Source organism: Trachypithecus francoisi, unplaced genomic scaffold (assembly GCF_009764315.1).
Source record: "Trachypithecus francoisi isolate TF-2019V2 unplaced genomic scaffold, Tfra_2.0 Lachesis_group11, whole genome shotgun sequence".
NCBI classification, from domain to species: Eukaryota; Metazoa; Chordata; class Mammalia; order Primates; family Cercopithecidae; genus Trachypithecus; species Trachypithecus francoisi.
The window spans coordinates 1711976-1737760 of NW_022681456.1; the positions used below are offsets into that span (position 1 = coordinate 1711976).

General features: G+C 49.6%; 1 long non-coding RNA gene across 1 annotated transcript in view; it reads left to right on the plus strand.

Annotated features, from left to right (window-relative positions):
* Positions 1 to 820: 820 nt before the first annotated feature.
* The window catches only part of LOC117090938, a 35630-nt gene continuing 10665 nt past the window's right edge, over positions 821 to 25785 (plus strand). The window contains exon 1 of the long non-coding RNA XR_004440155.1: positions 821 to 881. This is a non-coding gene — a long non-coding RNA (uncharacterized LOC117090938). The remainder of the gene's footprint in view (positions 882 to 25785) is intronic.

A 25785-nucleotide genomic window follows, 5' to 3' on the forward strand; every position in this document is an offset into this window, starting at 1 on the left:
TCTCACCCTGGCTTTGCGCTGTCCTTAGGTGAGCTCACCCAGCTGCTGCTCTGAGCAACCCTTGATTCAAGTCCATCATGGTGTGTTTGGCAGAACAATGGCCCCAAATATGCCCAGACCCTAATCTCTGCAACTGTGATTATGTCACCTCACAGAGGATAAAGGGCTTTGCGATGAGGGGTTTGGACCCTGAGATCGGGAGAGCATCCTGGGTTGTCAGGTGAGCCCAGTGTCCAGGTGAGCCCCATGTCATCATGTGAGTCCCTAAAATAGGATAACTTCCCCAGCTGGGCCAGAGAGATGAGCCAGAAGCAAGGGAGATTGAGAGCCTTACCCTATTGCTGGCCCGGTAGGTAGAGGAGGGTGCCAAGGCATACACACGGCCCCTTGAAGTTGGGAAGGCCCTGAGCCAGCCAGCCAACGAGGAAACAGGGATCTCAGTTCAATAACCATCAAGGGAATTCTGCCAGCAACCTGAGTTCACCAGCAAATGATCTTCCCCTAGGGGATCCAGAAAGGAACACAGCCTGTGGATACCTTGATGTTAGTCCAGTGAGGTCCACATCAGACTTCTGACTTACAGAACTGCAAGAAAATAGATTTGTGTTGTGTAAGCCACTAAGTTTGTGGTGACTTGTTAGGGCAGCAGTGGGAATGTAATACAGGTGGTTATGGTTCTGGAAGTAAAGGAAAGCTGCCCTTCAGCTTGCAGAGACTGGAATGCTGCTCCACCTGAGGCCAGGGGTATATGTGCAAGGTATTGGGTGGGGAGAGTTGACCTTAGGATGGAGAATAGAAACAGATGTGGTGAGAAGGATGCATCCATCTGCCCAGGAGAGAACGTCGGCAGTGTTCACCAGTATCCTGAAAGGTAGAACAGGGTGAGTCAGCCCCGAATAACCACCACCGTGAAGTGGAATCCTGAGAGCTAATTACCCACTTAGCAGAGTACTGACGCTGCCATTTGCTTAGCAGACTTGGCAGAGGATCAGCAGAACGGCTTCCTAGAAATGCTGGGGCAAAGGAACAGGTTGGAAAGTGTGTGATCTGCTGAAATGTTTTTCTTTTCTATCGAGAATGTCGTGTTTGTGCTTTTTATGTCCTGACTGTGAAATGATACATCGAAAGATTGGTTTTAAGAAACTGTGCTTTGCTTGCTGTGATCTGATACTTTTGAAAGGTTCTCAGGGAGGGGGTCTTGTTTTTTTCGTTGGCAGGTCTGAATCACACACCATTATTTATAGAGTAGTTGGGCAATTTCTCTCAGCTTCCCTGGTGATCACCAGCTCTACCAGCTCTGGTGTGGATCCTGGAACATTGTCTGTGACCTGTGGCAGGTGACGACTTCCTGGAAGGAGCCCACATTGAGTTCTTATGATGATTTGGAGCCTGTGTACAAGTCTATGTCTGTGACAAGGACATGACGGAATGGTTCTGGGAACCTGGGCCCGTCCTCCACTTCTCTGACATTCATTCTTTCACCTGATCTTTCCTGAGTGTGGACTGTGGGCCAGGCCCTCCCTTAGATGCTGGGTGTGAGCATCAGTGGGGAGATCAAGTCCTGTAAACCAACTCACATGTCAGAGACTTGGGGAGCAGAGACAATGGGATGGTGGCAGGATGAAGTCGGCACCATCTGAATACCAGGAGGGGGGTATTTTATTTTGACTTTGCCCCAGTGTTATAAACTAGGTTCTGCAGTGGACGGAATGTTTGTGTCTCTTTAAATTCATAAGTTAAAATCCTAACCACCACCAGGAGGTGGGGCCTTTTGGGGAGTGATGAGGTTGTGCAGGTGGAATCCTCATGAGCCGGGTTAGTGCCCTTATAAAAGAGGCCCCAGCAAGTTTCCACCATGCAAGGGAATGGTGAGAAGTCTGCTCTCTGCAACCTGGTAGAGCCCTCACCCTGCTGGCACCCTGATCTCAGACTTCTGGCCTCCAGAACTGCGAGGAATACATTGCTGTTGCTTATCCACCCAGTCTGTGATCTTTTCTTTTTTTTTTTTTTTTTTTGAGACGGAGTCTCGCTCTGTCACCCAGGCTGGAGTGCTGTGGCCAGATCTCAGCTCACTGCAAGCTCCATCTCCTGGGTTCACGCCATTCTCCTGCCTCAGCCTCCCGGGTAGCTGGGACTACAGGCGCCGCCACGTCACCCGGCTAGTTTTTTTTGTAGTTTTTAGTAGAGACGGGGTTTCACCGTGTTAGCCAGTATGGTCTACGATCTCCTGACCTCGTGATCTGCCCGTCTCGGCCTCCCAAAGTGCTGGGATTACAGGCTTGAGCCACCGCGCCTGGCGATCTTTTCTTATAGCAACCTGGGCTAAGACAGATCCTAGAGAGATGTCCCCTCGCACTTGGGGTTAAGTTTGCTTTGTGTAAGCAAGTGTGAGAAAGAGAAGGCAAAGAGGAGGGAGAGAAAGCTGCTATTGGCTGACGTAGAGCTTGAGGGAATACTGGGGAAGGCTGAGCAATTTTAGCTCTCACTCAGGGATAAATCAAAAATCACCTAAAGGGGGTTGATGGAAAACTCAGGAGATTTTTCTTCCAGTTGGTAGGCAGAGGAAATGGGGTCTAGAAATGAAACAGATGTTCTGAGTAAATGTTAATGACCCATAGGCATGTGTGAAAGGCAAGATTGTATAACATCAAAAAATCAATTTTAATCTGAAGGGAAAAATGCAATGATACTTCCTGTTGCTGTTATTCTTCTAAAGTCTAGGTTGAAGCGTTAGGACTGAACTGATAAGAAAGACAGGTTAATGCAGCCAGGAGAGGAAGAAAAATGTACATTCAACAGGAAGAAATATTTGCATCCAGGGTCCTAGTAATGAGAAAGATGAGAAAGTATTTGACAAAGCCTTCAAATGCAGTGCTTTATTCACAAAAGCCTTGGAACAAGGCATGACAAATTAAATAATCATTTCTGCATCCTTTATGCAGAGTCCATCTTGTGAACTTGAAGTGAATAACCACAGCATTTATTGTGCACCTACTGTGTGGCAGGCCTTGTGCTAAAGGCCTTAGATGGATTATCTCATCTAATCTTCACCTAGTGAGGTACGTGCTATTATCATCCACATTTTACTTGAGGAAACCGAGGCGCAGAGAGGGTGTACAGTTGACAAAGGCCACACATCCAGCAAAGGAGAGAGCCAGGATTCCCACACAAGTCTGTCCCACTCCGAGTTGGGTCCTTAACACCCAGAATGTGGCACAGTGGCATGGTGACGCACAATATGCGGAGGTTTTAAAAATACGGACACTGCAGTTGAGCCAGGGATCAGGTTTACATCACTCGGATTAGGTTTACATCACTCAGGGATTAGGTTTACACTCAGGGCCTTTGAACAGCACCATTTGCCTGGCATTAGAGCAGATTGCATTGTTTTGCTTTTGTTTTCTGTCCAGTATCAGATGAAGTAGCTTCCTTTTCATAGGGCTATTTTGAATGAAAAACTTAATTTTAAACATCAAGATCAGTTTCTGAATGGTGAGATGTTCACCCCCTGGAGAGACAGATGAGGGACAGCTCCTCTCCATTTGGGGGCTGGGCTTCTTGACTTGAATTAGCTGAACAGTTCAAATTACATTCATTCTCTCTCTCTCTCTCTCTCTGTTTTTGGGTATATATATTTGGACTTAGTAATCACATGAGTGTGGCAGGATTCCACTGTGTACCGTATAATAATAACTTAGTGGAAGATTCCTTGGTCGATATTCACAGAGCAACCCCCCCACATTGACTTTCTGTTCCCTCTGCACATGCTGACTACAGCCCAGGGCATGCGACCATGTATGGGGTCAGTCCCTCTCCATTCCCAGCCACGTCTGTTCCTGCCAGGGAAGGTGCTGGTTGGCCAGAAGTCAGCGTGTCTAATTCCTAACTTGCTTATGCCGGTTGTGTGTGTTACTGAATGTAGGTGCTTCAATAAAGCATCATAAGTCAATGAGATAAGAGGGCAAAATAGGGTTATTTCTATGAAAACTAAATTGAAAGCAGTAGGTTTACTTAATAGACACACTAAAAAAAATTCTTTTGTCTTAAGTGTAGCTGAAGCAACCGTAGAGAACTAGGTATAATTATTGGAGGATTTTGTAGTGGAATTATCAGTTTAGTTGCTTTGTTTAAAAACATGAACAAAAACCCCTAAAACTCTTGTTTCCTGAGTATCATACTGTGGCTGTGGTTGATGGAAGAGAAAGTGAGTAGACCTCAGTTACGAAACCCACACTGAGAACATTGACAAACAATTGTACATTTCCATGCATTGTGTGAAAATATTTTAAAGAAGTGTAGATCTTGGCCGGGCGCGGTGGCTCAAGCCTGTAATCCCAGCACTTTGGGAGGCCGAGACGGGCGGATCATGAGGTCAGGAGATGGAGACCATCCTGGCTAACACGGTGAAACCCCGTCTCTACTAAAAAATGCAAAAAACTAGCCGAGCAAGGTGGCGGGCGCCTGTAGTCCCAGCTACTCGGGAGGCTGAGGCAGGAGAATGGCGTGAACCCGGGAGGTGGAGCTTGCAGTGAGCTGAGATCCGGCCACTGCACTCCAGCCTGGGCGACAGAGTGAGACTCCATCTCAGAAAAAAAAAACAACAAACAAGTATAGATCTTATTTTTTTCTCAGGATTTGCCACTTTGCCCAGCTTTATTCAGTTAACCAACTAAAGAGATGTCTATTCTGATATGAAGCTCATAGGCAGGAAAAAGAGTCTTACTTTTAGAACTGAGATTCGTCTGTCCTTTATGCTTTGACCTTTAGTTCCGTTAAGCTCAACACTGGGTGACCTCTGACTCCTCCATCATCCCAGTAAGACGGGAAAGGTTCCCTTGTCCCCCTCGCAGGTGTGCAGTGGGGGAGTGGCTCGCTTCTTCAGCACCCTGCTGCGTGAACCTCTAGGGGAGCATACAGACGGGCAGGCTGCAGGGCTCCAACCCCACGGCAGTGTCTAGGGGAGAATGTTTACAGCTGAAGCTGCAGAGGGTGTGTGTTCCAGCGTGCTCTTTTAGTTTAGCTGTCTGTAGGTGGCTTGTGTCAGTCAGCTCAGTTAGACCCCGGCCTTATCGCAAGGACAGAGGGCTTTCTGTATCCCAGGGTTCTTGCTGGGTGTACCAGAAGACTCAGATCACACGTGGTCTTGGAGAATGAGTGCAAGGTTTTATTGAGTGGAAGTAGCTCTCAGCAGATGGGGGAGCCAGAAGGGAGACTGGGCCTGGAGTTGGGCCGCTTGGGGTCTGGGCTGTCCTCCAACTGCCCCAGCCAAACTTCACATCCTTCTGCCGGTGGGTGGCCTGCGGCTTGCCGGTGCCTGTCAGTGCGTTCCTCTCGACGTCCAGCCACTCCTGTGTTTCTCCGCTGATGTGTTCCTCTCAACGTCCAGCCACTTGTGTGTCTGCCTTGCTAGGGTCTTGGGTTTTTGTAGGCACAGGATGGGGGCATGGCAGGCCAGGGTGGTCTTGGGAAATGCAACATTTGGGCAGGAAATGCCTGTCCTCACCTACTTCCGTGGGGCCAGGGACCATGCCCTTCTCTACCCAGCACTTCCCCACTTCCATATCATTTAAAGGGACCATGCCCTTCCCTGCCCAGCGCCCCACTCCCATATCACCAACAGCTCTGCCCTCATCTTCCCCCTCCCCATCTCTAGCTTCCATCTTCATGGCTCCTAGCTGCCTCCAGACTTACTTTCCACTCACCTGGGTGATGCTGGAACTTCCTCCTCTGTCCACTCCCTTCTCTTTCCCCAACCCCATCCATTCCATCCTCCACATTACTGAGCCGTGGCTCACTTTACCCAAACCTAGTAAGGGAGTGAGTGCATGGACAGATGAGGGGAGCCCCCAGCAGTCCCTTAGCATCCAGCACCACGCCAGTTTTTCCTGTGGCTCAGTCCCAGCAGGCATCTCTTCTACCCACTGTCCATGCTCTTCAAGTGTGATCCATTCTTTGCACACAGAGGGGCTCCAGGCCCCTGGATACATCCTGCCAGAGCCAGTGCCGTTCCTGGAGACACACCAGCTAGAGGTCTCCAGTTCATGCAGGAGATGTCAGATGGTTGTTCAGCTGTTCCTGAGAGTGGCTGTGGGGATGGACTCACTGTGTTCTCCACAGCCCCTCCCACAACAGGCAGCAGCTGAGAGCCCCAGCACACCCAGCACCACTGGCCTCTATCTTCCTTCCTTCCCTGAATTACTGGACTTATTTCTTTGAGCATGGGGAGATGATTTGCTGTTCAAATACAGAAGAGTATTTCCGTCACCCTGCTTCAGGCAATCAGGCAGGCAGACAGACCCCACAGACCCCAATCCCAAGGCTTCCTTCCCACCCTGGGCACCTGCATTGCCAACAGCATTTGTGTTGGTTGAGGGGAAGACCCTTTAAAAGTGTCATGCATGGACAGTGGATTCTTGTTAAATGCTGGGGCCAAGAACACTGACCACGCCAGCGGAGAAGGGCACTGGCAAAGAAACCAGACCTCTGAAGGAGCCGCGCACGTGGACACAGCAGCACAGACTCAGCTTCATCTCCAGAACACTTCTTCTGGGAGGACCCTGCCTCTGTTTGGGAGATGCCTGGGAGCATCCATGGGCCAGATCCACTGGCATCATGGTGTCTCGCTGGGCTGGCCCAGGAAAGTCATTTTAGTTTTGTGTTGAAAGGGGGTAGGGCATTGGGGAACCTTCTGGGCAGTTTTCTCAGTGCTGCAGCCTTGGATTTGGGTATCGTGTTCTGAAATGACTGGAATGCTCAGGAAAGCTCTCTGAGGAGGTGACATTCGGGCTGAGGCCTGGGTAGAGATGTGGGGGGAGAATATTCTAGACCAAGCCCATGGGGATGGGCCGAGTTCAGGCCCATCTTTTCTGAGTTCAGGGTTTGGGTGAAGCTGCCATGGGCGTTTTGTGGCCTCTGATGGTCCTTGTGAGCGCCCTTCCTATGGGCACACATCCCTCATGATGTCTCTCACAGTTCCAAGGGGGAAACCAGACTCCATTTCCCAGGATTGCTTGCAGCCAGGTCCCTCATGTGACCTGAGCCTGGTCATGTGATTCAGGCTCAACCAATCAGAAACCTCCCATGAGCCTTTGCCTCGGAAAAGAACTGGAGGAAGATGGCAGCTGGGTGGATCCCTGTGTGGGCATGGGGGCTGGCGGGGCCGGTGGACTCAGTGGGAGTGGGAAAGAAGAAGGTTGATGTCCCCTCCTGGGGCCAGCAGGGCGAGCTGTGGGGTCAGGTTGAGTGGCCTTCCTTGGAGCAGCCCCTGGTGTGGGCCGGGCATTTGTAGCCATGGAGTCTTTGCCCGCATGAAGCGTTGAGACCTTCCTGATGTCCACACTGGCCCCAAGGAATCCGCTTCCCCTGGGTCTCATTGGAAATGCACCATCTCATACCCCAGCCCAGACCTTCTGAGTCGGGGCCTGCATTTTATGAAGACCCCTGGGTATTTGTGTGTCATGGGAGTTGGAGAAGCGTGATCTGTAATGAGCTCCTCCTGCTTAATGCAGCTGTGGTTACAGCAAAGAACCAGATGGTACAGAAGCCATGGGAGGGATGTGACTAGGGAGTGAGATGATCGGGTTCATCCTTTATCCATCCTGCTGCTGGACTGCAGAGGGGCGAGACAGGAGGCCAGCGCATATCCAGAGAAAACACATCTCTGACCAGACAAACACGCAAAACCTGTGAAAAGACCCAGACACACACACCTGCAGGTGAAACTGAGACACACATGCACACACACAAACCCAGAAACTACCATCTACACAGGCGTGCAGGACCACAAAGACACAAGCAGGGCTGGGGTGACTTCACCCCAGAACATCTCCTTTCTTGTTTCCCTGGATCTGCAGGAGGGAGCTGAGCCTGCCTGACTTTGGTCCCTCACTCACCACTAGACCTTGAAAGTGAAATTGAACATCCACAAGCCCGTGACCTTGGGGTTCTGGAGAATGGGTCCTGTAATAAGTGTCACGGCTCCAGGCCAGATGAAATGCAGGCTTCCAGCCTCTGTCCGGGAGGGTCACTTGGCCCACTTGCCGAGGGTCACAGATCAATGTGGATCAAATGCTAATGGCTTTTCAGCTGGGGCTGCTAGAGCCCAGTGCAGGACCATGGGCAGTGTGTTTGCTGGGGGCACTTTTGCCCTCCACAGGGCATCTCAGGCTACCTGCTGAGACCCAGGTTGGCACAATGTGATACGTGCCATTTGTGCAGCATCAGGGGACTGGGCACAGAGACAGGGGACATCAGCCTGTGCCCATGATCCAACTGTAAACACAGATTTATACCCAGGCCAAATCTATCCATGAATCCTTTTCAGAGGAATAAAATTGCACTGGAGGGATAGTAATTGTGTAATATATTGCACTTGAAATTAGAATTCTACGAAATCTCATTATTTATGTCTACACTAAAAGAGATTGAGTTTTGGTTATTTAACCTACATTTCCTGTTGCTCTGATGAGGAATGATGCTTCTCTAAGGGCCGACTGTCTCATTCCTGAAGAGTAAGGTTTTCAGAGCAGCACCATGAGGGGCTTCTGGAAGTCTCTGGGACTCAGGGTTGGTCTGGAGGGACATGGGGGCTGCCCTGGGCCTGCTTGTCCTCAGGCCCCTTCATCCCCCTTCCCATGAGTCTCTGGGCTCACCCCCCTGGGCTACATTTCCCAGGCTCTGACTGGGCTGGTGTCTGCCTGGATTAGCGGTTGGGGGCTCTGGTGGAGGGTGGGGGCAAGAGGACCCAGGGTGTCCCCCACTGCCTGGGCCGCATCTACAGTGCCCATGTCTCCACCATGGCGCCAGTCCCCTCTGTGGCCCCTGAGCTGAAGACTGAATCCTCTCTCTTGGCTCCTCTACCCCAGGGTCAATGACAGGTTGTCACTGATCTTTGCCTCACAGGCCCTTGTTTGCCTTCTCAGCTTTCCATGCAGATCCCTGTATTGTCTCTTCCTGGCTGAAGCACCTGCAGTGACCCCCCTTTCCTTGGTTGGAGCCTGGTGCAGAGGTGCCCCTCAACAGGATACTCAGGTCTCTACCCCAGCCCATTTCATCCTCCTCTCATCCTCACACACCCTCTGCCCTGGTACCCAGACTTCCTTCTGTCCTCTACACCAGCCCCAGTGCCTTTGCTCTTGCTGCCTGCTTGTCTGGAGTCCCCACTGTAAACTCAGCTCCTCTGTGAAGTCCCTGCTTATGTGTGACCTCTGGAAGTCACCATTCCTAAGCCTCCCACCTGCAGATGGGATCTGCTGGGACATTCCAGAGCCCTTGTCTGTCCCCTTGCGGGTGCTTAGAAAGAGTGCATCCTGGGGTGGTCACGACCACATTCGCTTTCATTCTTTATGTATCAATTATTCACCAAGTATTCACTGATGCTGACTGTGTGTTAACCACTGTGATACAGCAGGGTAATCAGGACTTTTTCCATTGTAGGTGGCAGAAATCTCAACTCAAACTGGCTTGAGTAAGAAGGAAAGTTTTTTGACATATAACCATCCATAGATAGGTCAGCTTCAGGCATGGCTGGATCTAAATCAGCTTAGGTCTCTGAAGGCTGTCTCTTTGCCCTTCTTGGCTCTACTTCATGTTGGTGATGGAGCTGCAACAGTATAATGAGAATTTATTTTCAGTTCTAAGTGGCAGAAATCTCTAGAATTGGCTTAAACACCATTGTTTGTTGATGCAAATAACCACCCAGGGATAGTTTATCTTCAGGCATGGCTGAATCCAGGAGATCTCCAGAATTCTCTCTTGTTGCCTCTTACTGTGCTTCCTCTGTATTAGCTGCATCCTCAGACAGAATCCCTCACTGTGGTGTCAAAATATCTTCTAGGGATCGTGAGGCTTGCGTCTCAGCCTCCCAGGAACCCTGCTGGAAGGGGAGGTGCTTGATTTCTCCAGTCCTTCAAAACCTCCTCTGAGTTTCAAATTTTAGTTTCCTTGTCTCCCAAAGGTCTGGTCTGGGTCACACATCCATCTGTGTTCCTATAAGTGGCCAGGGGAATGCAGGGTTTTGATTGTGCATGACTCACAGGCCCAATGAACCAAGCATACATTTCAGGCAAGTCAAATACATGTGTGTAAACAATGAAAGATTACATATATTCAATTCAAACTTTGATTTTGAGAAAATTGTAGATTCATGTGCTGTTGTAAGAAGTAATACAGGACCTTTTGCAACTTTTACCCAGTTTCCCCAGTAGTAACTTCTGGCAAAACTGCAGCCCAATATCACAGCCAGAGCATCGCCAGTGAGGCCTTGTTGGGTGGAAAAATGTCAGCAGATAGTTCTTGGTTGTGTTGTCAGATGCGCCATATGCTTCTGTGCATGCATCAGTGTGTTTGTAAGAACACTGCACAGGGTGGCAGAGGTTCGCCACAGAGGCCACAGGTTACAGGGGTTTTGTGAGGTGTGGTTAGATTGGAGGAGTTACAGGTTAGCTTTAGAGGAGAAAATGTTCTTACACGGGTGTGCAACTGCAAATTAGTTTCCCAAGATGGTGGACTAGGCATGTGTTCATGCATCTCTGTTAATTAAAATTATTTTTAAAATAGAAATAAAATAGTGTCCATTTCCCTGAAGGCAGAATGTCTCTTATCTAGTGTGATGTTTGTCACATGAGTGGCACAGAGTATATGATTTTATCGCATCTCCTCAGTAGATCGCTGGAAACATTTTCCAACACAATAAGGTTAAGAGCTTCTTTTTTTTTTTTTTTTTTTTTTTTTTTTTTTTTTTTTTGAGACGGAGTCTCGCTCTGTCGCCCAGGCTGGAGTGCAGTGGCCGGATCTCAGCTCACTGCAAGCTCCGCCTCCCGGGTTCACGCCATTCTCCTGCCTCAGCCTCCCAAGCAGCTGGGACTACAGGTGCCCACCACCACGCCCGGCTAGTTTTTTGTATTTTTTAGTAGAGACGGGGTTTCACTGTGTTAGCCAGGATGGTCTCGATCTCCTGACCTCGTGATCCGCCCGTCTCGGCCTCCCAAAGTGCTGGGATTACAGGCTTGAGCCACTGCGCCCGGCCAAGAGCTTCTTTATTATAGCTTTGTGTAATTGCAGCATTTTATTGATGACATAAACTAGCAGGAGCTCTCAGTCTATAAACAGTCCCCTCCCTGCCTATAGCAGAGAACACCCTCCCTGTGGTTAATGGGGATGTATCCCTGGCTTCAGAAGGGAGGAGCTATCCTCAGAGGGTGGTCAGTTCCTCAGATCCTGGTCGTGCAGGCAGTGGGCGCTGTTGCCCTGTCCTGGGAGGGTGAAAGTCAAGGGTGCTTTTCTATAGGGCAGGGGAGAAGGGGATACATGTACAAGATGCAGCACGCACAGCCCCTGCTCCAGGATCTGCAATGGCTTCCTACTGACATTCATGATGGAAGAACTACAGGCAGAGGAGAGGGAAGGCCATGTGGGCACGATTTATTTCTCTGGGGTGTGTGTGTGTGTGTGTGCGCGCGTCAGATGCTGACTCTGTGTTTTGTGCATCCTCTGATGTGTATTTAAGGTAATCCTGTGGCAAGGTATGATGATTATCTTATCCCCATTCTACAGAGGCGGGAGCTAGGCTCAGCTCCTGATAGTGGGGCCTGCAGCCATACCCAAGTCTGATTTAACCAGAGCCTGTGCCTCTTTCCACAGCCATATAAGGCCTCAGTACAACATTGGTTCTAGCTTGCAAGCAGGTTGCCTGAGTTCATGGATGGGACATGCGTCCCGAGCCCATGCCCCGTGTTTTGTTGCCTCAGGGAAATGAAAGGATATAGATAGGAATAGAGTTGAGGATGGAGGTCTGGAAGGCAAAGGGGGAGGAGTTCAAGCATTTTATTCTGACCTCCTAGTTATTCCCCAATATTACCATTATCATCATCATCCTCATTACCACCATCATCCCCACCATTGTCATTGTCATGGCCACTGTTATATTGTCATTCTCTTCATCATCATTATATCACTTACCATCATCATTATCATTATCTTTGTCATCATCAAGATCTCCTTCATCACTGTTAACATCACCATCATCATCACTATCACCATTACCATCATCACCACCATTACCATCACCACCACCACTACTATCATCACCACCATTACCATCACCACCACCATTACCATTACCACCACCATTACCATCACCACCATTACCATCACCACCACCATTACCATCACCACCATTACCATCACCACCACCACTACTATCATCACCACCATTACCATCACCACCACCATTACCATTACCACCACTATTACCATCACCACCACCATTACCATCACCACCACCATTACCATCACCACCATTACCATCACCACCATTACCATCACCATTACTATCACCACCACCATTACCATTACCACCACTATTACCATCACCACCACTATTACCATCACCACCACCATTACCATCACCATTACTATCACCACCACCATTACCATTACCACCACTATTACCATCACCACCACTATTACTATCACCACCACCATTACCATCACCACTATTACCATCACTACCACCATCACCACCACCATTACCATCACCACCACCATTACCATCACCACCACCATTACCATTACCACCACTATTACTATCACCACCACCATTACCATCACCACCATTACCATCACCACCACCATTACCTTCACCACTATTACCATCACTACCACCATTACCATCACCACTATTACCATCACTACCACCATTACCATCACCACTATTACCATCACTACCACCATTACCATCACCATTACCATCACCACCACTATTACCATCACCACCACCATTACCATCACCACCACTATTACTATCACCACCACCATTACCATCACCACCACCATTACCATCACCACCACCATTACCTTCACCACTATTACCATCACTACCACCATTACCATCACCATTACCATCACCACCACTATTACCATCACCACCACTATTACTATCACCACCACCATTACCATCACCATTACCATCACCACCACTATTACCTTTACCACTATTACCATCACTACCACCATTACCGTCACCATTATCATCACCACCATTACCATCACTGCCGTTACCATCACCACCACCATTACTGTCACCACCACCATTACTATCACCATTACCATCACCACCACCATTACCATCACCACCATTACCATCACCACCACCACTACCATCACTACCACCATTATCATCATCACCACCATTACCATCACCACCATTACCATCACCACCACCATTACCATCATCACCATTACCATCACCATTACCATCACCACCACCATTACCATCACCACCATTACCATCACCACCACCATTACCATCATCACCATTACCATCACCACCACAACTACCATCACCACTACTATTACCATCACCACCGCCGTTACCATCACCACCACGGTTACCATCACCACCATTACCATCATTACCATTACCATCACCACCACCATTACTGTCACCACCACCATTACCGTCACCACCATTATCGTCACCAGCACCATTGTCATCACCACCATTACCATCACCACCATTACCATCACCACCATTACCACCACCACCACCATTACCACCACCACCACCGTTACAACCACCACCGTTACCATCACCACCACCATTACCATCACCACCACCACTACCATCACCACCACCATTACCATCACCACCATTACCGTCACCACCACCATTACCATCACCACCACCATTACCGTCACCACCACCACTGTCACCACCACCACCACCGTCACCACCACCAGTACCATCACCATTACCATCACCACCACCACCATTACCATCACCACCACCACCATTACCATCACCACCATTACCATCACCACCACCATTACCACCACCACCATTACCGCCACCACCATTACCATCATCACCATTACCATCATCACCATTACCACCACCACCACTACTACCGTCATCACCACCACCATTACTGCCACCACCATTACCATCATCACCATTACCACTACCACCACCACTACCATCACCAACACCACTACCGTCACCACCATTACCGTCACCACCATTACGATCACCACCACCGTTACCATCACCACCACCATTACCATCACCACCATTACTATCATCACCACCATTACCATCACCACAACCACCACCATTACCGTTGTCATCGTCATCATCATCATCATCACAGTCACCCCTTCCTTTCTTTTACTAAATGACTTTTTTTTTTACTTTTTTATTTTTACTTTTTTGAGATGGAGTCTCACTCTGTCACCCAGGCTGGAGTGCAGTGATGTGGTTCCAGCTCACTGCAACCTCCGCCTCCCAGTTCAAGCGATTCTCCCGCTTCAGCCTCCCAAGTAGCTGGGATTACAGGCGCCTGCCACCACATCTGGCTAATTTTTGTATTTTTAGTAGAGACAGGGTTTCACCATGTTGGCAAGCCTGGTCTCGAACTCCTGACCTCAGGTGATCCACCCGTCTCGGCCTCCCAAATATCTTTTCTATATGTCATTGATTTCTTTGAGAAAGTGAATAATTTTTCATTGTGTGTTGATTCACTTGTTTTTAAATTTTATTTATTTTATTAAAAATTTTTTTTTTTATTGAGATAGGGTTTCACTCTGTCACCCAGGCTGGAATGCAGTGGCTCCATCCTAGCACCCTGCAGCCTTGACCCTTTGGGCTGGAGCAGTCCTTCCCCCTCAGCCTCCCACGTAGCTGGGACTACAGACGCTACCATGCCTGGCTAATGTTTTTGATTTTTATTGGAGACGAGGTCTCTCTGTGTTGCCCAGGCTGGACTCAAACTCCTGGACTCAAGAGATCATCCTGCTTTGGCCTCAAAAACTGTTGGGATTACAGGTGTGAGCCCTGATGCCCAGCCCTCTTTTTAAAAATATATATGCACTATTCAGAGATTTACAAAGGGAATATGTTCAGATAGGGTGAAATTAAAACTAGATAACTTTTTGCCTAAAATAAGAGAAGAAAAAGTCTGGTCACTCATTTTCACTAGTAGTATTTTGATAGCTCTCCTTCCAGTCTTAATTTAATGAATTGATATGCAAATAATTTTTTCACCAAATAGGGGAGAAGGCAGTCCATGATATTTCACAATGAGCTTCCCCGACTAGGTAATATGTCATAACACATCATGCCATATCATGCCACCGTGGTCCTTGTACACATGCTTCGTGATAGGGACTCCTCACCTATGACTCTGGCCAGCCCCTCCCACCTGTCCTCATGGCTGGTCAGTGGGACAATCCTTTGTTCCCCACCTCCCTCTTTCCATCTTTATCTCACTGTTCCTTGATATCAGCCCCTGACCTACACCAGGGGACCCTTGCTCCCTTGTCCTCTGGGATCCTCTTCCTCACTGAGGGTTTACAGCCCATATGTGATCTCATCCCACACCCTTGTCACACATGTCCTGAGGCCCTCCCACTCCAGGCACTGGGCTGGGTATTGGGGACATAGGGACAGCCCGGCTGACATTACTTGACCCCTTACAGGCACCAGGAATTTGCTTGTCTAATCCCCTGCATTTTCACAGCAGCCCTGTGAGGTGTGTTCTGTTCTGTTCCTGAATTGAACATAGATAAAGTGAGGTGGACATTGCACAGTGAGCGAGAGGAGAGGCCGGACTTCACCCCAGGCCATCAGAATCCAGGGTTGAGCCCTGAACTCTCATGCTAGTCCATGGCCCCAGCCTGGGAGGAGGTCACCCTGTGTCAGAGGACCCTTCCCCGTCCCTGTCTTGTGTCGTGAGGAAGGCCAGACAGGGCCCTACGTGCTCTGAGCAGCTGGAACTCATTGGGATACCAGTGACAGAAAAGCCAACTTTAATGAGAGGATTTTGGATTCAAGCTCCTGCATAGTCCAGGGCTAGAGCTGGCTCCTGCAAGACTGGATTCAGGCTCCGTGGCGCTATCAGGGCCCGATGCCTCTCTCCCCACACCACTGTCTCCTAGGTTCTTTCACGTTGACTCCTTTCTCTGACAGGCTCCTCCTTCATCAATGCAAAATAGCCGCAGCAGCTCCAGACCTCACATTGTCCTAGCTTCAAGTCCACTGGGAAGTCACCGGCCTAGGCCCCAGCATTCCCTGCAATCATCTCATTGGATCCCACTGGGTCGGATTGGGTCACGTGTCCATCCCTGAGCCAATCACAGTGGCTGGTGGAATAAATGCCCTGATTGACTTAGGCTTGGGGAAGTCACGTGGTCTTGTCTGAGGCCTTCTGGAGCCTTTTCCAAAAGACAGGACTAAGAGCAGGAAGGGACAGCTCACCAGGGAGGCGCTGGCCTGCGCTCACCAGGGAGAGGGAAGAGACAACGCTTGGCACAGCCCACAGCACAGCTGCTCATAGACACTCACAGCCCCTCCATGGTCAGAGGACCTTCCCCACCACTGACATCAGGCCGGGCCGTGTGACCACCTTTGTCCATAAAACAGGAGAGGAAGTGAGGGGCGTTGCTTCTGGGCAGAAGCTTTAGTACTTCATGAGTTATTCGTCACATTCTTCTTCCCTCTGAGCAGCATGAAGTGCAGATGGCGAGGGGGAGACGCCCAGCCAAGGGACAATGGAGGAGGAGCGTGAGCGGGGGCGAGCCTTTCCCTTCGTGAGCAGCTGGGATCGGGGATGTTTGTTACCGCAGGGCAGCCTAGCACGTCCCAGCCGATTCCCACTTACGCACACAGTGCGCGTTTGCCATGGACCAGGACCTGGGGATCTCTGGCGCTTGTTTCCCCACAGAGCCAAGTCTGCAGGGCACCCAACAAATAACCCCCAAGTCACTGTTCACGCTGCTCCTGCTTCCCTGGGCTCTGGGTCGCTCCTTCCCCCTCCAGAGCCTCCAGAACCGCACGTGCTCCTTACTCCGGCCTGAAGCGCCCAGGAGGCCCCAGGAGCAGGTCAGGAGCAGTGACAAGCTCACCCTACTGAACTGTGGAAATGCGTCTGGTTTCGATCAATTTCCTCGGAGCCTCTGTGATATTTTCACAGCCTCTGGGCTTGGGTGTGATTAGTTTCTGCCCTGGATCAAATAGCAGGTGGGGAGAGCTGGCCCCAGATGTGTACTGATGGCCAGAATGTTCGGCAGAGTGTTCCTGCAGGTGCCACGCTCCGTGGTCCCGCTCCACCCACGTCCTCCATCCCAGGACAGATGCTCTCCTCTGTTCAAGCCCAGAGGTGACAAAGTTCACCGTGACCTCATTTCCCTTTAATGCTTGGGCAGGTTCCTTCCTAAAGCATGTCTTGGCGTGGCTACACCACTCAGGGGCCTTCGCCTATCTAGAGCCCAGGCCATCTGGCTTCAGGGAGGTATGGAGAAGTGTGACCACAGGCACAGCAGGAGCTCTGGGAGAGCAGGAGCAGGCCCTGGCAGCACCGCTGGCCCCGTCCTGCCTCCCCTGCACCACTGTCTCCTCTCCCGACTCCTCCTCCTCTGTCCTGGCAGTGTCCCATCTCCTCGGGATGTGCCCAGGAGTGCCCGTCTCAAGGGAACTCCTCCCTAAGCCCACATTCTCTCCTGGCATGTCCTTTAGTTCTCCTCCAGTTTACAGCCACACTTTTCCATTCTCTTAAATGATGGGTTTTAAAATTAATTTTCACCAGGAAGACTATGCTGTGATTTTAAATGAATGTCCTCTTTCTCTAACAACTACCACTTAGATAGGAAGCTCCATGTTCCCTCCATGGACAACCCTGTCTTTTGTGAACCTCCAGAGAGATGTTAAACACATACAGAAACATGGAGATGTGTTTTCTTTTTTTTTTTTTTTTTTTTTTTTGAGGCAGAGTCTCGCTCTGTCGCCCAGACTGGAGTGCAGTGGCGCAATCTCGGCTCACTGCAAGCTCCGCCTCCCAGGTTCACGCCATTCTCCTGCCTCAGCCTCCCGAGTAGCTGGGACTACAGGCGCCCGCCACCTCGCCCGGCTAGTTTTTTGTATTTTTAGTAGAGACGGGGTTTCACCATGTTAGCCAGGATGGTCTCGATCTCCTGACCTCGTGATCCGCCCGTCTCGGCCTCCCAAAGTGCTGGGATTACAGGCTTGAGCCACCGCGCCCGGCCGGAGATGTGTTTTCTAAGACAATATAGCATAGCATGGACTTGTCTTCCTCAGAATTTTTTTCATTCTTTTCCTTCCCCTACTGGTTTTTAGGATGGACATTCTGCATCTCTTATTGCTTACCTTTTGACAAGTGCATTTAGTTCATTACACTTTCATTAATAGCCATCTCTGCCTCCTTTCTGAATTATGATTATTAATTTCAACTATTGCCCTCTGGCTGACAGGCTGTTAACATGCAGTCTTCTAGCTGGGTTTGGTTTTATTTCCTCTGTCGATATTATTATTTAATAATTATTTAATATTGTACCACATACATCATTTTCTTTCTCACCGTAACTTACTGTATTTCAAACTACTTCTCAGCAAATTATCTTCTTTATGCGTTTCCTTCAGGAATTCTAATAGGGAGAGGGTCCTGGAGTTAATCCCTCCTTTTTCTGTATCTTTGAAAACAGTTCTAGTCTCATCTACCCCTCATACTTTCTACTTTCCATCTGGCCCTGTTCAGAAACGTGTGGCTGCCTCCGGGATCCTGCGAGATGGTGTCCTCCTAAGAGGTTGACTTGGAGTCACCTTGCAAGGCCTGTTCCTCCCCAGGGACCCCTCGGGAACATCTCAGCTCCTCTCTCGCCCCCCTGTAAATAACCCTCTGTGGGGGCTGCGATAGACCCAGCTCGTGGCCCCAGGGCTTCACCCCTCCTGCGGAGCCCCCATCCTCTGCCCTTGGCTTCGGGCTTGAGCCTGGGAGTGGCTCTGGCCAGCAGAAAGGATAGGGACAGTGCAGAATCCCTCAGGCTTCCCGTGTCCACGTCCCTGGCTCCTCACTGCACTGGAACAGGACTCCTGCCAGCAGCTGGGGAGACTGTTCCTGGCTCCTCACCACACTGGAACAGGACTCCTGCCAGCAGCTGGGGAGACCATTCCTGGCTCCTCACCACACTGGAACAGGACTCCTGCCAGCAGCTGGGGAGACCGTTCTCTAGGGCATCCTCTGAAGGCAGCAGGCTGCTGTGGGCTGAGGCGCTTTTTAGACACGAGATAATTCACAGCTCATCAGGAACACCGCATCACTGCTTATGGGTGTCTCACGACTGCAGTGGGGAAAATAGGCCTCTTACCGGAAGATTAAAGAGAAAGATTCTCTCCCTACAGACTCCTCCTGAGCAGCCATGCACGTGGCGTTTGCTCACAATGGGCGATGGGATTTTAACAGCTTTTATGTTCAGAAGGCAGGGCACACCCGGAAGCCATCGTCAGGTGATGGCCTGATTGAGCTGGTGAAGCACCGGGCGTGCGGGTGGGGTCTGTTCCTGATCAGGAGCGTTCTCAGCGTTGTGAGCAGCATGGGACTCGGAGGCTCGGATGCCCCCAGGAGGCAGGCCCTGCAGCATGGGGCAAGGAATGGACACAAATGCTGGGCACGTGTTGTGGTCGCCTTGGGAGGTCTTGGCAGCAGCGGGTCCAGGCACACAGGCATCATCGGGTATGCTCCCTGCTGGGGCTGCGGGAGTGGAGCCTTTCAGGTCCAGCAGAGGACACAGGCAGGTGTGTGGCTGTGAGTGCTGGGAGGGGTGGCCCATGGCCCTGGCAGCCCCAGGCCCACACCCTGCTGTGTTCTGGGGGAGATGAGATGATTTTCCTGCAATGTTCTTTCTCTTCCTGGCTCCATCCTCCAGGTGTGGAATATCCTGCTCCAATCCTCAGCCCTGGGCCTGGCCATGTCACCTACTTTGTCTAGTGAAACGTCGGTGGACAGGCGCTGCCCGGGCTCCAGGGAACTCCTCCCTGAGGCTCATTCCCTATGTCTCTGCCATCAGCACAGGAGGACCTGCCCAGCTGCCTCCGGGGTCAGGGAGGACACGCGGTGCGGGAGAGAGCTGGCCCCACTGCAGCTGCGGGCGCTGTTCATCTGAGTGGCGCTAGGTCAGCTGACACCCATCGGACCCTCAGAACCCCAAGCCAGCCCCGCTGAGATCTGAGCCACCGCAGCCAAACTGCAGTCACCTGGAAAGGAAGCCCCGCATTCCGCCCCTGGGATGTGCGGCCCTTTGCTCTGCAGCAGGTGCGGATGTTGCGCCTCCACCTGCTCCCCTGCTCCCTGGTTTTGGAAGCTTCCCCTTTCCTGGGCCTCACGGTGCTAAGATCCACCACGAGCCATCACTGTGGTTGTTTCTCAAGTCCAGAGAAGAGAGTTTGCTGTGAAGTGAAAACCTTCCTTGTAACACTGACCAGAGGCTCCGTGTGCATTTGGCTGCCAGCCATGAAGCAGGCTCTGAGCTTCCCCTGGGGTGTGGGTTCTCCATTTTCAGTGGATTCAGCAGGAGCTTTCGTGGGTGCATTTGCCCCCTGGGTGGGTGCTGTGCAAATTAAATCAAAGGCACGAAAAACAATCTCGATCACAAGGCTGCTCAAACACACTCTGTCCTCTGGCTCTGGTGTCCAAGAGGTCTTTGTGTTCATCTCAGAAACAGGATCATAAATTAAAGACCCTCTAGGACTCCTCTGTGTGGTTTGAACAGGAGGATGGGTGGAGGTGTGGCGCCCGCCTGACCTTCCCTCTATCCACATATGTCCCACCCCCCTGCTGATGTGCAGAGTCATGTGACTGGTGCTGGCCAATGGGCTGAGGGCAGGAGGGACCTGGTGACACTTGGCTGAGGTGGAGAAAAGCCCCCCAGGCCCCTCCAGCTGCATATTTCCTGCTGCCCTAAGGGGCCACATGCTCTCTTGAGTGTGGGCATGAGGAGCGCAGCCTTGGTCATCAGGGCCCCCAGTAACCATGAGGAGCCAAGCTGAGTCCCGGCCCACTGTGCTCATGGGATGTGAGTGAGAAAGAGCTGAGGTTTTGTTCTGCTGCTGGGATTTCAGGGCCATTTGTTACTAGAGAAGCTGTCCCAGGGGTCCCAGACCTGGGCCTCCTCCTAGCTTGGTGCATCTTGGTAACTCTGGATATTACCATCCTCATCTCTATAGTGAGAATCGTGAGAATCATCCTCGTCATCAACCCTCATTTACTTATTGTGAAGATTAAATGAGTTAGCATAGTAAAGCTTTAGATCAGTGTGTAGCCAATGTAGTCACTGTGTTGGTGTTGGCCATAATGAGGGGAGTCAAACTTTTGAAGGCCTTCAATACCAGGCTCAGGAGTTTGGTCTTCATCTCAAAGGCCTGCTTTGGCCAGGCACGTTGGGTCATGCCTATAATCCCAGCACTTTGGGAGGCCGAAGTAGGAGGATCACTTGAGCTCATGAATTTGAGACCAGCTGGGCAATGTAGGGAGACCCTGTCTTTACAAATATAATAAAAAACTATTAGCTGTGCATGGTGGTACATGCTCATAGTGCCAGCTACTTGGGAGGCTGATGTGGGAGGATCACTTGAGCCCAGGAGGTTGAGGCTGCAGTGAGCTGTGATCACACCACTGCACTCCAGCCTGGATGACAGAATGAGACCCTGTCTCTTAAAAGAAGAAGAAGAAAAAAAGGCCTGACTTTTTCACAGTGTCTCCTGCCAACACTAATTCTACAGAATGCTAAGACACTGCACAAAAACAGTATTCTGTGTTTTTTTTTTCATTTTTTACAAGTAGTGGATTAGCAAAGTGAATGCATTACTTTTTTTTTTTAACTGCAGAACTTGTCAGTGCCTTTAATATGAGGGATGAGTCTCCAGGAGAGTTTGTTGTCAGGATTTAACACTTATTCTTGGCAAAGCAGTGATTTGTGCTGGAAATGAACTGGATAGACCCTGCTCCCATCTCTGTCTGCCCCAATCTCCATGCTACCCACTCCCCATTAACAGTGCCTATAAACCAAGTCACTGCAAAACACCCACAAATGGAGAGTGGAGGAGCATCACTTTCCACCCCAGGATCATGACGAGGGCTCTGTAACTTTAACAACCAGTCAGAAGACACCTAGGCTTGGGCTTGTGCAGCAGCTCCAAAGCCTGCCCTCCCTTGTCACCCATGGCACTATGACTTTGGAGGGTCTCAGCTCAGTCCTCCCTGCAGAGGGGCTGTCAGTGCTGGGCAAGAAACGATGCATGTTCAGGGATGGGCCCTAAACCTCCTGTGGAGGCACCTGACATGCCCCTCCCATCTTCCTGTTGACTGAGGTGGTGATGCCCAGGTGACCCTGCAAACCGCATGTTGGTGGTAGCTGAGCAGCCATCAGCCTGGGCCCCTGAATGACCACGTGGAGCAGAGTCTTCCTACTGACTGGAATGACCACTCTATATTCCTGTGAGAGAGAAACGAGTGTTTTCCTCATGAGGTTGTTGAGTTTTGGATGTTTCTGTGCCAACACAGTGAAGCCTGGCCCAATACACAGGGTGAGGGCAGACTTTCCCCAAGAAGAGAAAAAGGGTGTTGGGCAGAGGAAGAGGTGAGGCTGGAGAGCAGGTGTAGGAGGGTGACTGGCTCTTCCTTGAGTGGAGGCGGGGGCGGGATGGAGCCGTGGGCCTGTGGGCAGGTAGGCGGGGGAGTTGGTGGCTGCCTTTCCACTTCCTCTGGAAAGGCAGCCCCAGGCTTCTGAGAGCTGGACTCTCTCTGTCCAACAGGAAAAGGCAGCCCTGTCTTCTTGCAGAGGGGAGAATACACCTGTGCCTTCCTCCCCACAGGCTCCTGTGGCTGAGCAGCAGGTACAGCCCCTTCAGTCCTGTATCCTTCCCTCTGCCAGCATCCCCTGAACTGCTGGGTTGACGTGGGATATGGACCAGGAGCCCCGCTGTCACCACTCGAGCTCAGGGACTAAAGCCAGTCTGGCTCACTTGCCAGGTCTGGGGGAGACACTGAGGATTCCAAAAGCTGATTGAACAAGTCCCTTCCCAAAACGAATGGGCTGAGTGGCCAGCACCCCTAGGCCTTGTTTCATTTGTCCTGAGGCAGAATTGTCCTCGTAAATACAACCCAGGAACATGCACTTTGGGGACGAGGGCCATGCTCTAGGTTTAGATCAGCCTCGTCCAAACCGTGGCGTGTGGGCCACGTGTGGCCCAGGATACCTTTGAATGCAGCCCAACACAAATATGTAAAATTTCTTAAAACATTATGAGATTTTTTTGCAATTTCTTAAAGCTCATTAGCTATTGTTAGTATATTTTATGTGTGGCCCAGGACAATTCTTCTTCCAGTGTGGCCTGGGGAAGCCAAAAGATTAGACAGCCCTGGTTTGGATGGACAAAGTCTCCAGGAATGAAGTGCATTTGGGATGAGCACAGGACAGGCTGAGGCTCGGTGGTTTCTACCACAGCTAAGCAGGATGCCGGGTCGTACAGACCGTAAACTCAGCTGCCAGAAGGTACATTTCCTTCTTTTCCTGTAATTGGATCCATTTCATACCTTGAGCCAATATTATGACTGATGTAAAAGTATAATTTATTAAATTCTAAAGAAACTTACACAAGATCAAAGTAATGTGGTAGACAGAACATGAGTAGGAGTTTTGCAGAAAAAAATCCAAGGAGAGAATCGTGTGTGTGTGGTGTGTGTGTTTATATATATACAGTTCACCCTTGAACCACACAGGGATTGGGAGTGCTGACCTCCCATGCAGTTGAAAAATCCGTGTATATTTTTGACTCTCCCAAAACTTAACTATTAATAGCCTACTGTTGACCAGAAGCATTACTGATAACACAGTAGATTTACATATATTTTGTAAATTATATTATATACTGTATTCTTACAATAAAGTAAACTAGCATACAGAGAATGTTATTTGAAATCATAAAGAGAAAATCTATTTGCTCTTCACTAGTGGAAGTGCATCATTGTAAAGATCTTCATCCTCATTGTCTTCGTGTTGAGTAGGCTGAGAAGACGAGGAAAGGGAGGGGTTGGTTGTGCTGTCTTAGAGGTGGCAGAGATGTAAGAGGTGGAGGAGGTGGAAGGAGGGAAGGCAAGAGAGGCAGGCACACTCAGTGCAATTTCATGAAAATTTTGTCTGACCTGTTTGCTTTTTCATTTTTCTAAAAATATTTTTATGTGAATCCTTCTGCCACTGTGTGCTTTGGATTCAGTGCCTGCGTCATAGAAGGGCCCGTGTCAGTAAGGAAGGGAAAAGCAGGATGGAATACTGGAACCCTCCTGGCAGATTGTCTGTGGTCAATGTATTTTCTGGTATGGCTTCTTCTTTGTCTTCTTCCTCATCATCTGTCACTGGTTCAGAAGCACTCACCTCCTTCAAGTTGTCTTCTGGTTTTTGTCTTCTGTGAATTCCTCTGGTGTGGTGTCTGTTAGCTCTTGGATTTCTCCAAGATCCATATCTTGAAATTCTTCAATCCCCCATCATTTTTTTTTCTTTTTGCCAGATGCACAATCACATTCATGATTTTTTTTGATTGGCTCTGTTTTAAACCCTGTGAAGTCATGTACAACATCTAGACATAGTTTTCTCCAGCAGGAATTTATAGTTTCAGGCTTGATGACTTTCACAGCTTTTTCTAACAATGGCATCTTCCACGGTGTAATCCTTGCAGACTTACATGACATTCTTGCTATTGGAATTCTGTTCCATAATGTTGACAATCCTTGCCATACAGTATGGAGCTTAATGGGCCTTAACGGTCCTTATGACTCCTGATCTAGAGGCTGAATTAGAGACATCGTATTTGTCTTGTCTTGTATTGTATTAGAGACATTGTATTGTATTTGGAGACAAGACCACTTTGATGCCTTTGGTGTTGAACCCAAGGCATTCTGGGTGGCCAGGGGCATTATCCAACATCAAACAGACTTTAAAAGTCAGTCCCTTACTGGCAAGGTACTTCCTTACATCAGCGACAAAGCACCCATGAAATCAGTCCAGGAAAAGGGTGCTCACTGTCCAGACCTCCATGTTGTACAAAAGACTGGTGGCTGCTGTTTATCTTTTCTCTTCAAGGCTCGGGAGTTAGTGGCTTTATAGAGAAAGGCAGTTCTGACCATAGACCCAACTGCATTTGCACAAAACAATAGAGTTGGCCTCTCCCTGCCTGGCCTCAGTGCTGGTGCCCCCTTCTCTTTCTTACTAATAAATGTCATTTGTGGCATTTTCCTCCCAGAATAGAGCACTTTCATCAGCATTAAAAATCTGTTCAGGCAGATAGCCTTTATGCTCATTGATTTTCTTAATGGTGTCTGGTAACTTGTCTGCTACTTCTTGGTAAGCAGAAGTTGCTTCTCCTGTTATCCTGACATTTTTTGAAAGCCAAACCTCTCTCTCTTTCTAAAATTATCAAACCATCTTTGGCTGGCATTAAACTCTCCAGCTTTAGCTTCTTCACCTTCCTTTTGCTTTAAGTTGTCAGATTTTCTCAAATCTTATTAAAGTCTACATGTATGCCTTTCTCATAGTCATCCTACACCCACACAGAAGCTGCGTTTTCAATACAAAATTCAAACGTCTGCCACAAAAAGTGTGAGGTGTTTGTGCTTGCTGGCGTAGCTGCAGCAACAGCTTCGTGGATTTCCTTTTCTTTCTTTCTTTTTTTGTAATGGTCCTTATGCTAAATTCATTTATCTCGAATTGGCAAGCAATCTCAGCTGCAGACCTTGACCTAGAGTACATATCAGGCAATTCAACTTTGTATTGTAATGTCATGACTTTTCTCTGCTTCTTGGAACACTTCCAGCACCACTAGTGGCACTTCTCATGGGTCTCACGGTGTTACTCAAGGTTTAGGGTATTGCAGTAAATATGATTTCAAAAATACATGAGAACCACAAGAGATCACGCTTTACTGCAATATGTAATTGACTGGAG